The following is an 11,046-nucleotide window of genomic DNA, read 5'->3' on the forward strand; positions in this document are numbered from 1 at the left end:
AGGGGGTGAAGCGGTGAAGCGGTGCCGACGATGTTAAAGTTTAACACACAGAGAGTAGTCGTAGTCGTAAGTAGGGCCTTCGCGACCAATGTCATACGTGATATATGTTTTTTTTTGTTTAATTAGACCGCGTACATATACACACACGTGTCGATAAATCCACCACCAGCCGACACAGCCGGTCAGCAAGGGGGTTTGTCACGTAAACAGAACGTGCCGATTCGTTGCGAGCACAGCGCTACACCGCTTGTTGTCGGAGCTGCAAGTCGTTCAACAACTTGCCTGATGAAGCTCGTTGTAATTACTGGCGAAACGTCGGACTCTGATTGTAAATGTTGTGGATTTGCTCCCCAACACTGTACTACAGGGGTCGGGAACCTATGGCTCGCGAGCCAGATGTGGCTCTTTTGATGATTGCATATGGCTCGCAGATAAAACAAAATATTCTCACTTGTTTTAATCCATCCATCGATTTTTCACTGCGCATGTCCTGTTCAGGGCTGCAGGAGCAATTGTCCATTATTTTAATTGGATGATACTGGCCTACGTTTGCCGTTGCTGGGTAAAACAGGTAAACGCCCCCTTTTGAATCAGTCTGAGACTGCGTCTGCTCGGTCATTAGCTCAAAGCTAACCCTTCGACGAAGAAGATGGCGAAAAGAAAAAAAGACGACGAGTATCGTACATTTCAGGACGAATGGACCGAAGAATTCGCCTTTGTGGAGAGAGCGGGTTCTGCGGTGTGTCTAATTTGCAATGACAAAATTACATCGTTGAAACGGTCGAATGTAAAGCGGCACTTCGACACGCGCCACGCTACCTTTGCATCAAAATACCCTGCGGGAGACAGCAGAAAGAAAGCGTGCCAAGAGCTGAGCAGGGTGCAAGCTAGCCAGCAGCAACTCCGCGTATGGACCCGGCAAGGTGACTATAATTCGGCTAGCTTTGCTGGTTCTTTAGCAATAGTGAGGAACGGAAAACCATTCACAGATGGCGAGTATGCTAAAACGTTCATGCTGGATGTAGCCAATGAACTTTTTGATGATCTTCCGAACAAAGACAAGATAATCAAACGGATACAAGACATGCCTCTGTCGGCAAGAACTGTTCATGATCGTACCATCGTGATGGCAAACAAAGTGGAGGAAACGCAAGTGAAGGACATAAATGCAGCGCCGTTCTTTTCTCTGGCTTTGGATGAGTCAACAGACGTGAGCCATTTGTCGCAGTTCAGCGTGATTGCAAGATATGCTGTTGGTGACACACTGCGCGAAGAAAGTCTTGCTGTTCTGCCATTAAAAGGGTCCACAAGAGGTGAGGATTTATTCAAGTCTTTCATGGAGTTTGCTCAAGAAAAAAGTCTACCTATGGATAAACTTCTCTCAGTGTGTACTGATGGTGCTCCGTGTATGGTGGGGAAAAACAAAGCATTTGTGGCGCTTCTCCGTGAACATGAAAATAGACCCATCCTAAGTTTCCATTGCATTATACACCAGGAGGCACTTTGTGCTCAGATGTGTGACAGGCAGTTTGGCGAAGTGATGTCGCTGGTCATTCGTGTGATCAACTTTATTGTTGCCCGAGCCTTAAATGATCGCCAGTTTAAAACACTGCTGGATGAAGTTGTAAATAACTATCCTGGTCTGCTTTTGCACAGCAATGTGCGTTGGTTGTCAAGAGGGAAGGTGCTTAGCCGTTTTGCGGCTTGCCTGAACGAAATCCGGACTTTCCTTGAAATGAAAGGCGTCGGGCATCCTGAGCTAGCCGACACCGAGTGGCTCCTCAAGTTTTACTATCTCGTAGATCTGACTGAACATCTGAACCAGCTCAACGTGAAAATGCAAGGCATTGGAAATACAGTGTTATCCCTTCAACAAGCTGTATTTGCTTTTGAAAACAAGCTGGAGCTTTTCATCACGGATCTTGAAACAGGTCATTTACTACATTTTGAAAAACTGAGCCAATTTAAAGATGCATGCACAGCAAGTGAGCCCATTCAAAACCTTGATCTCCACCAGCTAGCTGGCTGCACATCCAGTCTCCTACAGTCCTTCAAAGCACGCTTTGGAGAATTTCGTGAGCACACTCGTCTTTTTAAGTTCATCACCCATCCAAACGAGTGTTCACTGAACACAGCCGACCTGAATTACATCCCTGGTATCTCCGTCAGAGATTTTGAAGCAGAAGTGGCTGACCTGAAGGCCTCAGACATGTGGGTGAATAAGTTCAAGTCACTGAATGAAGATTTGGAAAGAATCACACGACAGAAAGCGGAGTTGGCGAGCAAGCACATGTGGACAGAAATGAAAAAACTCCAACCCGAAGACCAGCTGATTCTCAAAACTTGGAACGCGCTTCCTGTCACATACCACACATTGCAGCGTGTGAGTATTGCTGTATTGACCATGTTTGGATCTACGTATGCATGTGAGCAGTCATTCTCACATCTTAAAAACATCAAGTCCAACCTACGATCACGTTTAACGGATGAAAGCCTCAACGCTTGCATGAAGCTTAACCTCACCAAGTACCAACCCGACTACAAAGACATCAGCAAATCCATGCAGCACCAGAAGTCGCATTAATGGTGAGTGTTATAACAACATTATTTAAAAGAATAAATTCAGAGGCTTATTATACTGACATTTAGTTGAATTCACTTTTAAAATATATTATATGGCTCTCACTGAAATAAATTTCCAAATTTTTTGCTTTCATGGCTCTCTTAGTCAAAAAGGTTCCCGACCCCTGCTGTACTAGTAACGAAATGGCCACGTTCTGTTGACGTGACACACCTTTAATTTGTATGTGTCGGGTGGTGGCTGGCTTCACGACACAGAGACGCATAGATGCACACAGATGCATAAACTCATAGAGATGCGTGGAGGCACACAGATACAGTTACAGACGAGTCGCAGTGCAATTGTGAATCATGCAATCACAAACTTTGGACCAGGGTAAACCACTTTAGTGTGCACCCCTTCAACGGATGTACTCTGCTGTACAATATAGCAAAAACTACACAAACTCAACCCCGAATGCAGACCTCGACATTGGCATTTAGTTCCCCACCATTACTTCCACACGCAAGAATAAGAACATACTTCCGTACGCAATAACTAAAAAAAATAGTACTTTATTATTTTCCTCATGACATTAAATTTGGTTGTGAGAGTTTTAAAAGGTTAATTTTGGTGTTAAGTAATTCCTTTGTCAAAGCAAAAACGCTTTGACAAAGGAATTAGCATAAAAATGAGCATGATGTACTTCGGAGGTACATGGACCATGATGGTCCCCACCCGCGCCTGGTCCATCATGGTCCATCATGTACTTCCTACATACATCATGCTCATTTTTACGCTAATTCCTTTGTCAAAGCGTTTTTGCTTCCTCCCACACAGCTTAAAGGACGCGACCTGGGCTTGGCTGTTTTCACTCCAACGCTGTCCTCATGACAGCACGGTCCCTTCACCTGATGAAGGCCACTTGTGTTGTGGCCGAAACATCGTGATTTTTGTTATTTTATTTTTTACCTACGTGACTTTACCGAATAGAACCAAAGAGTATGGACGTTACTCGTGTAAGACATATAATTAATTGTACTCGTATTTGTAGCGTGTTTGAGTGCACATGGGGAGTCTTCTGTTATAACAATCAATGGATGAATGGAATACTGGTGATAAAACAAAAATAGTTATTTTGTGATGAGTTGCTTTAAGTTCGTATCGTTTAATTCTATTAAGTGGTAAAGCTTAGGGCTCAAAATGGCCGCTCGGCAGCTTGTGAGATAAAAAAAAAATTACAAATTCGCATTGGCGACGATGTGGATTTAAGAATCGTCTCGGCGTGGCGCAAGGATTTTCATCAGTGAGGCGTGAAGTTGACAGCACATTTATCTCGTTGCAGACGGTCCGACATGCTCATGCGCTGGAGAGGCTGGTTCAATATACCCACCGTGTGAACCGAGTCTCCTGGATTCATGGTGTCCCATGCATGGAGAGCAAGAACATAATGCCTGCAGAACTATTGGTTTTTATTTTGTTACTTACTGTTGACCAACCCACGCTGTACCAAAGAGGACGATCACGGCCAGGAAGAACTGAGGCACAGGTGTGGCACGGGTCACGCTGGTGCCGTGACTCGGATTATCTTCGTCTTACGGTTCTCAATTCACTTTGTGGGGCCCGACGTCCACCCCACCGCCCTCACTAGGCAGGTGGGCCGCGACTTCCGCCCGTACCGCCCCCTCCACCTTGTCGGTCGGCTCCCGCCGGGCCCCCCGCAGACCCGAGTGATCGGGCCCCCCGCGCTAGGGCCCTCTCTGAGGGACATACTCGTGCTGCTGGCTCGTAGCCACGGAGTTAAACCACGCACCCGTGCACACCACAGCTGTCGCTGACGCAGGGGGGGGGGGGGGTACGAACGCGCTTGTACCTGCGGCCGATTATCTCTAAATGCGCGCCCGTGCACACCGCAGCAATCGTAACAGGTAAATGCTAGGTAGAGCGCTTTATTCATCTATATATATGTAAAAGGGAAATTTGTGAATTGGTGTCTGTTAGAAATGTTTAGCATACTTCCCAACATACAAACTTGAAATTTGGCATGTGGGCAGCTTCCAGACTGTACACAATGCAAATAGTATACAAATAGACTTTTGTAGTTGGTGGGGGGGGTGGCGCAATAATGGATGCGCCACGGAGGTTTTAGCGAGCGGGAAACAAGGTATTTACCGGGTAATATTTCACGCTACCTTTACCCTACCGGGTTATTCTTCTGCGCTACCTTTACCCTACCCTTTACCTTACCCCTTGAGATGTCGACACCTTTACCTTTTACCCGGTAAAAAGGGTAAATCACCTAACCTTGCCGAGGCCTACTCCACACAGAGATCAGAGACACCACGCCTATGCTCTGCACTAACTTTTATTCTCGGCGCAAACCCTGCACTACCCGGAGGCATCGCACGGACGCTGTGATAGTCGGAGGGAAGAGGACGAAAAAACCTTGCCTACCACTGCCTCGTAGTGGCACTCGCTGACGTCACACGGATGCTGCGAGCGGCTCGAGAAGGCAGGACGGCAGGGAGTGGGTCTTGGCGGCCAAGAGGTTGAAGAAAGTTCTGATTTGAACGAACACCAGGCTCCCCTTTTATCCTCCTGACTTCAAAATCCTGGGGTTGCGTTGTACCGCGCGGCCAATCGTGCGTCTGCCTGTGATTACCGCCCGTTTTTTTTTGTCCTTACATGGTGCTTCTGCGACCCATTGCCTGTCCGTCCGTACTCATTAATTTATTACTCACCCTTGTTAATCCAGAATGACGCTCGACTGGCGAATACACACCTTGCAAGTGTATTCGGTATGGAGGTCGGGGGAGGTCGTGGCGCTGCAATCCCCTGACCTCATGGTCTGCCCTTCTCGCTTAATATTCCACCCCAGCCCCTCCCGATGTCGTGAATGACTCATTGCGGCTGGCCTGGTGAACCTTTTTGCACCCATACAATATTAAACCAACTCAGGGGCACCGCAATGTGACCTGTCCTGCGAGGGTCGGCCAATCTACTGTCACCGGGAAACCGTGGGACTTTCCTCCTAGGGACCCTTTGGATTAAAACCCGTTGTGCCAGGCAATCCGCCGCCAGGACACTACGTGTGTGTGCTCAGTGTGGGGGCCAGGGGGGATTCGTGGCTCTTGCCAGGTTGCTTCGAGGCCGTGGCACCACAACTACTTCATGTTCCAAGCTCATGTCTTCATGTTCCAATTCACTTCTTCACGTACCAAGTTCATGTCTTCATGTTCCAAGCTAACTTCTGGCCACATTGAGAAGCTGGGGTTTTCTCCCTTGTGGATCTGCTCATGCCTATCTCATACTTGTGATCATTTAAAAGCCTTCCCATACATAGTGTGCTTGAAGGGTTTCTCACCTGAGTGTGTTCTCTGGTGAGTACGAAGATTTCCTAGCTGTGTAAACGCCTTCCCACTCACCGTGCACTTGAAGGTCTCACCTCTGTGTGTTCTCTCGTGATTTTTAAGATGCAATGAACGTGAAAATGCTATCCCACACACTGCACTAGAAGATATTCTTGCCTGTGTGTGTTCTCTGGTGCGTGTGAAGAGTTCCTCTCTCTGTATATGCCTTTCCACAAACTGTACTTGTAGGGGTTCTCACCTGTGTGTATTTTTTGTTGATTTTTAAGATGCAATGAACGTAAAAATGCCTTCCCACACACATTGCACTTGAGTTTTTCGCCTGTGTCTACGATGGGGTTCACGCCATGATAGGTATTCAAGAAAATGAGACCTGGTTAGTAGGGGTCAGCCTGGGCTGATTCAAGCTCCATCAAAAGATCTCCAAGCTCTCATAACCTTTTATTGTCTCGACCAGAGATTTTTGGAAAGTTCTGCAACTTCTTGAAGAGAGCCTTCTCAATGGTTTCTGGGCTACCATAGCACTCCTCGAGCCTCTCCCGCACCGCATGCAGGCTTGAGGCAGGGTCGTCTATGTTTGCCGACCGGATCCTCTTTGCGTACTCTGCAGATTCGTTTCCTAACCATTTCACCAACAGGTCGAGTTCTTCACTTGCAGATATGTCTGCATTTATGATTACATTCCTGAAGGTAGATCTCCAGGCTCGATAGTTATCAGAGTGGTCATCAAACTTAACAAGTCCTGTGTTGATTAGTTCGCGGTGAGCCAAGTACCTAGCAAAGTTCCCCTAAGCCTGCTGATCCAGGGTGTGTCCATACTGGCGCTTGTGAGGTGCCATTGTTGGCTGCATTGCCTTGCATGTCGTCATTCGCGATGGCGTTGGATTGTGAGCCCAAAGGGTTTCGATCATGTTGGTTTGAGCCCTTTATGTGACTGTCTGGAATGTGGGTCTGACTTGGTGCATCCATGTCTGACCCCACGTGTGCGACGCTGAGTCGCCGACTAACTGCCAGGGTAGGATATGCATTTCCACCATTCCCGTAGGCAGCATTCATGTTCACTCGGTATGGAGATGGCGATGCCTCAACGTCCACCCTTTGTTCAGTATCATTTGGTGGAGGAGCATTGGTGAATTGTTCAGACCAGTCCAAAATATTTTTTCTGGTAAGTTGATCACGGTCCTTGACAGGCATCTGAGTGTCAAACTCACTCCAATTCTCTTCCTTATCCAGATTGGCTGCTGCTTCGTGCACCTCTGCTTGGGCCCCATACATAGTGTGCTTGAAGGGTTTCTCACCTGAGTGTGTTCTCTGGTGCGTGCGAAGAGTTCCTATCTCTGTATACGCCTTTCCACAAACTGTACTTGTAGGGCTTCTCACCTGTGTGTATTTTTGTTGATTTTTAAGATGCAATGAACGTGAAAATGCCTTCCCACACACATTGCACTTGAAGAGTTTTTCGCCTGTGTCCTCTTGTGCTGGGTCATACCGCTTCTCGTGCATACCGTATGGACAATGGTGCTGTGACTCGGATTGCGATACGTGTGTCGTGTAGTAGAACGACACTACTGTGTTGGCTCGGTATGGGGGCTGTAGGTGGGTGTCACGGAGGTCGTGTCAGGCCGTGACACTCTGCGTGAACCCAACAGGACACATGACTGGATAAAGGGGGGGCAGGGGCCCCAAGGGGGTCACGTGGTTGGGGGCTTGGGCCTTCCCAAAGGATCGGGAAGGGGGGCGTGGCTTGGGGCGGAGCCGCCCACGCCGGAGTGGTTATAAGCGGGGCGTGGATGGAGAGCTGGGCTGTTCTGTGCTGTCCTGCTATGCTGCTGGGTCATCTCTGGGATGAAGCTCTCCGGTATCCGCTAGTGGACCAAGCAGCGTGTTGGGCTGTCCTGGTCCAGTGATGTAGTACCCCCGTGGGTTAGCTAAGTTGTGAACGGTGGCTACCACCTTAAGTCGTTATGTTAAGTGTTACCTGTTGTGTTAGCTAAATAGTGTTGCCTCCAAAGTCCAGTGTGCGCCTGCATTTAACCCACCACATATATTGCATTGCGTGATTACTGCGCTGTGACAGTTCAAATATTCACGTTGCTCAGAATTTTTTTGACATTTTTTTCTCATATTCGGTCGTCATGTTGACATTGTTTGTCGGGCTTTCCTGTTCGTGTTGGTGATAAACGCCTTGTCGGAAGATGGACAACAGCAAATTGGGAAAATATGTCGATGAGCATTTAACAACGGATTCGGGATATGGGAGTCGCAGAGTGAGTTTTGGACGGGGCACAGCCACTTTGCGATGTGTTGATTCCACGCAAGGTGAATTGGATAAATTAGAGGGTCCAGGCGCCTGCAGTACTGCAATGGGACAGGCAGGGGAAAAGCCAAAAGTCTCAGGAGCAGAGAGATGTCGTAAGTGATTTGGTCACTCAGATGGCACTGCAGATTGGCCAAGAGGTCACAATGCATCTAGAAGGTAGCTTCTGACAGGATGGTGCTAATCGTTTACATCTTACCGGTGTTGCAGATCAGGGACAGCCTGCCCCCATTACCTTTACAGGGTGTATGACTGATAATCCGGCCAGAAGGCGGAGATCAGGCGCGACCAGTGACCTTTGCCAGCAAAGCACTGACATGGGCACAGAATAGATACCCTGCGCATTGACTGGAATTCCTTGCGTTCAAGTGCAGTGTCTGTGAGAAATGTAGTCACTGGCTGAGGGGACACTTTCACCGTTTTCACTGGCAACAATCTGCTGACGCATATCATGACAAAGCCAAAGTTGGATGCTTGTGAACAACGTTGGGTTACCAAGTTGGCCCTATATGCTTTTGATATCAAGCACATACCGGGGAAGGGGAACGTTGTCGCCGATGCTCTAAGCAGGGCTCCAAATGGCCGCTCAGCAGCTTCGTACAGATTCGCATGTAGTTATAGATTTGAGAATCGGCTCTGCGTTGCGCAGTTGTTTTCATCAGTGGGGCGTGAAGTTGACAGCACATTTGGTCGTTTAAGATGGTCCAATATACTCGTTTGCTGGAGAGGCTGGTTCAATAAACCCACAGTGTGTGAAAGGTATCTGCCTGGATTCCTTGTGTCCAAGCATGGAGAGCAAGAAGATCACGTCTGGAGAACTATTGGTTTTTATTTTGTTACTTTTTGTTGACCACCCCCACTGTGCCCAAGAGGACGATCACGGCCACGAAGAACCGAGGCACAGTGGGCACGGGTCACATGCAAGATTGTCCCTACGTGTAATTTAGACAAATTCAATAAAACAACTTTCGTTCAGTGGCCGGGTAGCGCGGAGGTCAGAGCGCTGAGCTGGTACAACCTCGGTCCTGGGTTCCAATCCGGAAACTGCCGCCCAATGATTAAAGCATGTTTTATGGTTGAGTTGATCTCCGTTTTTTTTATTTCAGCCTGATAATCAATGACTGCACAAAAGAAGCAATCGCAATGCAGGTTTCACCTCCCTTTTACGCAGGTTCGGTTTGTGCCATTTCGCGTACGTGCAGTTAAACTTATTTCTACCCAAAATTATCTATGCATGAACAGAATTGTTTTCAATTCTAGATTTGAAGCTTTCGTGACTGCAAGGATCCATACTCTTTGGTTCTATTCGGTAAAGTCACGTAGGTAAAAAATAAAATAAAACAATTTTAAAAAATCACGACGTTTCGGCCACAACACAAGTGGCCTTCATCAGGTGAAGGGACCTACGTGACTTTACCGAATAGAACCAAAGAGTATAGTATTGTTTTCGGTTTGAATTCACTCATGTGACTGCGGTTGGACGTGGGACAACATTTTGTGTACTGTATGGGCTCCTCTGCAGGCATCTTGTGCGGTTTCACTTCGTGCACTGCCTATTTTGGCACGCATCTTATCGCATTAAGCGGGGAAACCATTACGTTATATTTTCCACTTAATTTTGCTAAATGCCAGCTCAGAGAATCAGTTACCTGTCACATGGCCAACATTTTGGCTAGCCATTGAACAAAGACGGCCACTGCATCGCGTGCTTTCAGATGCGCGTCTGCGACCTGGAATGCTCTTCCGATAATCGGAAGCCATTGGTGCGGTGCACTTTTAATTATAGATTGATAATGTATTTCTTTAGACCTGCCTTTTGTGTTTAGTGTGATGCCCTTCCCCCGCACCTCCGATTACCATAGTTGGCTACGTACGGTGCAAAAGAAGTTTAACACATACATTATTCTCAGTGGTGGAGTGGGTGGGGAAAGTGCCTCCCTTCACTTTGTAAACCAGGTGATTTGATCATAGGATTTTTCACCTCAGATGGTACTCATTCCTGCTCTGCCCGCACTGCCCGATGAGAAGGCTGTTGGCCCGTGGTATTGCTACTTCTCGCACCTCCGATTAGCACTGTTGGCTACGTTCGTACAACATACGTACATTGAGTATGCAAGTGGTGCACATGCAATCAGGGTCCATGAGCTGGAGGGGCCTAGGCACAGGGCTAGAAAGAGGGCAAGTTGTACAGAGGGCCCCATTGCCAACCATGCTACGTCATTGTTTTTGATCTGTGTGAGCAGCACTTCCCAATGAGGTTTTTATTTAAAGGACTTGCTCCCAAGGCTAGTCTGCTGGAGTCTCGGTTTAATCGGCCACACGTGTGCGCAGACAGCCAATACATCTGTAAATGCTTTCACTTTCAGATTGGGGCGCAGGACTACATTTGGACGCCAATGTCCCCATTTACACCACGTGTAAGCCCTTAGTGCCGTTTCGACTTGAGTGGCATTCAACGAACCGGGGTATCGTGAGCTGTTTGGCTTCACTGTTTCTTCTCTATGTTCCCTATTTGTAGCCACAGCAAATACGCTCAAGCTCTTCTCTTGCAAGTATACTCCAGGGTCTCCCTTCCAAGAGACTGCTTTCACAACGGTTCTGAATAAAGGCCACTGACCAATTGATATGTTGTCAAGCAACCATACATCCTGTTTTGGCCGGGACAGTCCCGGTGGTTTCAGAAAGGCTCTGTCGGTGTGCCCTCCCCTTACCCCGAAGCATTTGCTAAAGATGGGAATTTGTCCCAGGTGTAAATGTTCTGGCCGCATGCCCGACTCAGGATGATGGCGGGGGTCAATGTG

General features: G+C 47.8%; 1 long non-coding RNA gene across 1 annotated transcript; it reads left to right on the forward strand.

Annotated features, from left to right (window-relative positions):
• The first annotated feature begins 1 nt into the window (after position 1).
• On the forward strand, positions 2-9,003 carry LOC116951911 (uncharacterized). Its single transcript, XR_004404359.2, has 2 exons — positions 2-2,586; positions 3,906-9,003. It is a non-coding gene; the product is annotated as an uncharacterized LOC116951911 (long non-coding RNA).
• The last annotated feature ends 2,043 nt before the right edge of the window (positions 9,004-11,046 follow it).

The sequence above is a fragment of the Petromyzon marinus genome, chromosome 44 (assembly GCF_048934315.1).
Source record: "Petromyzon marinus isolate PM22_M1 ecotype Great Lakes invasive population chromosome 44, UKy_Petmar_22M1.pri1.0, whole genome shotgun sequence".
Lineage (NCBI taxonomy): Eukaryota > Metazoa > Chordata > Hyperoartia > Petromyzontiformes > Petromyzontidae > Petromyzon > Petromyzon marinus.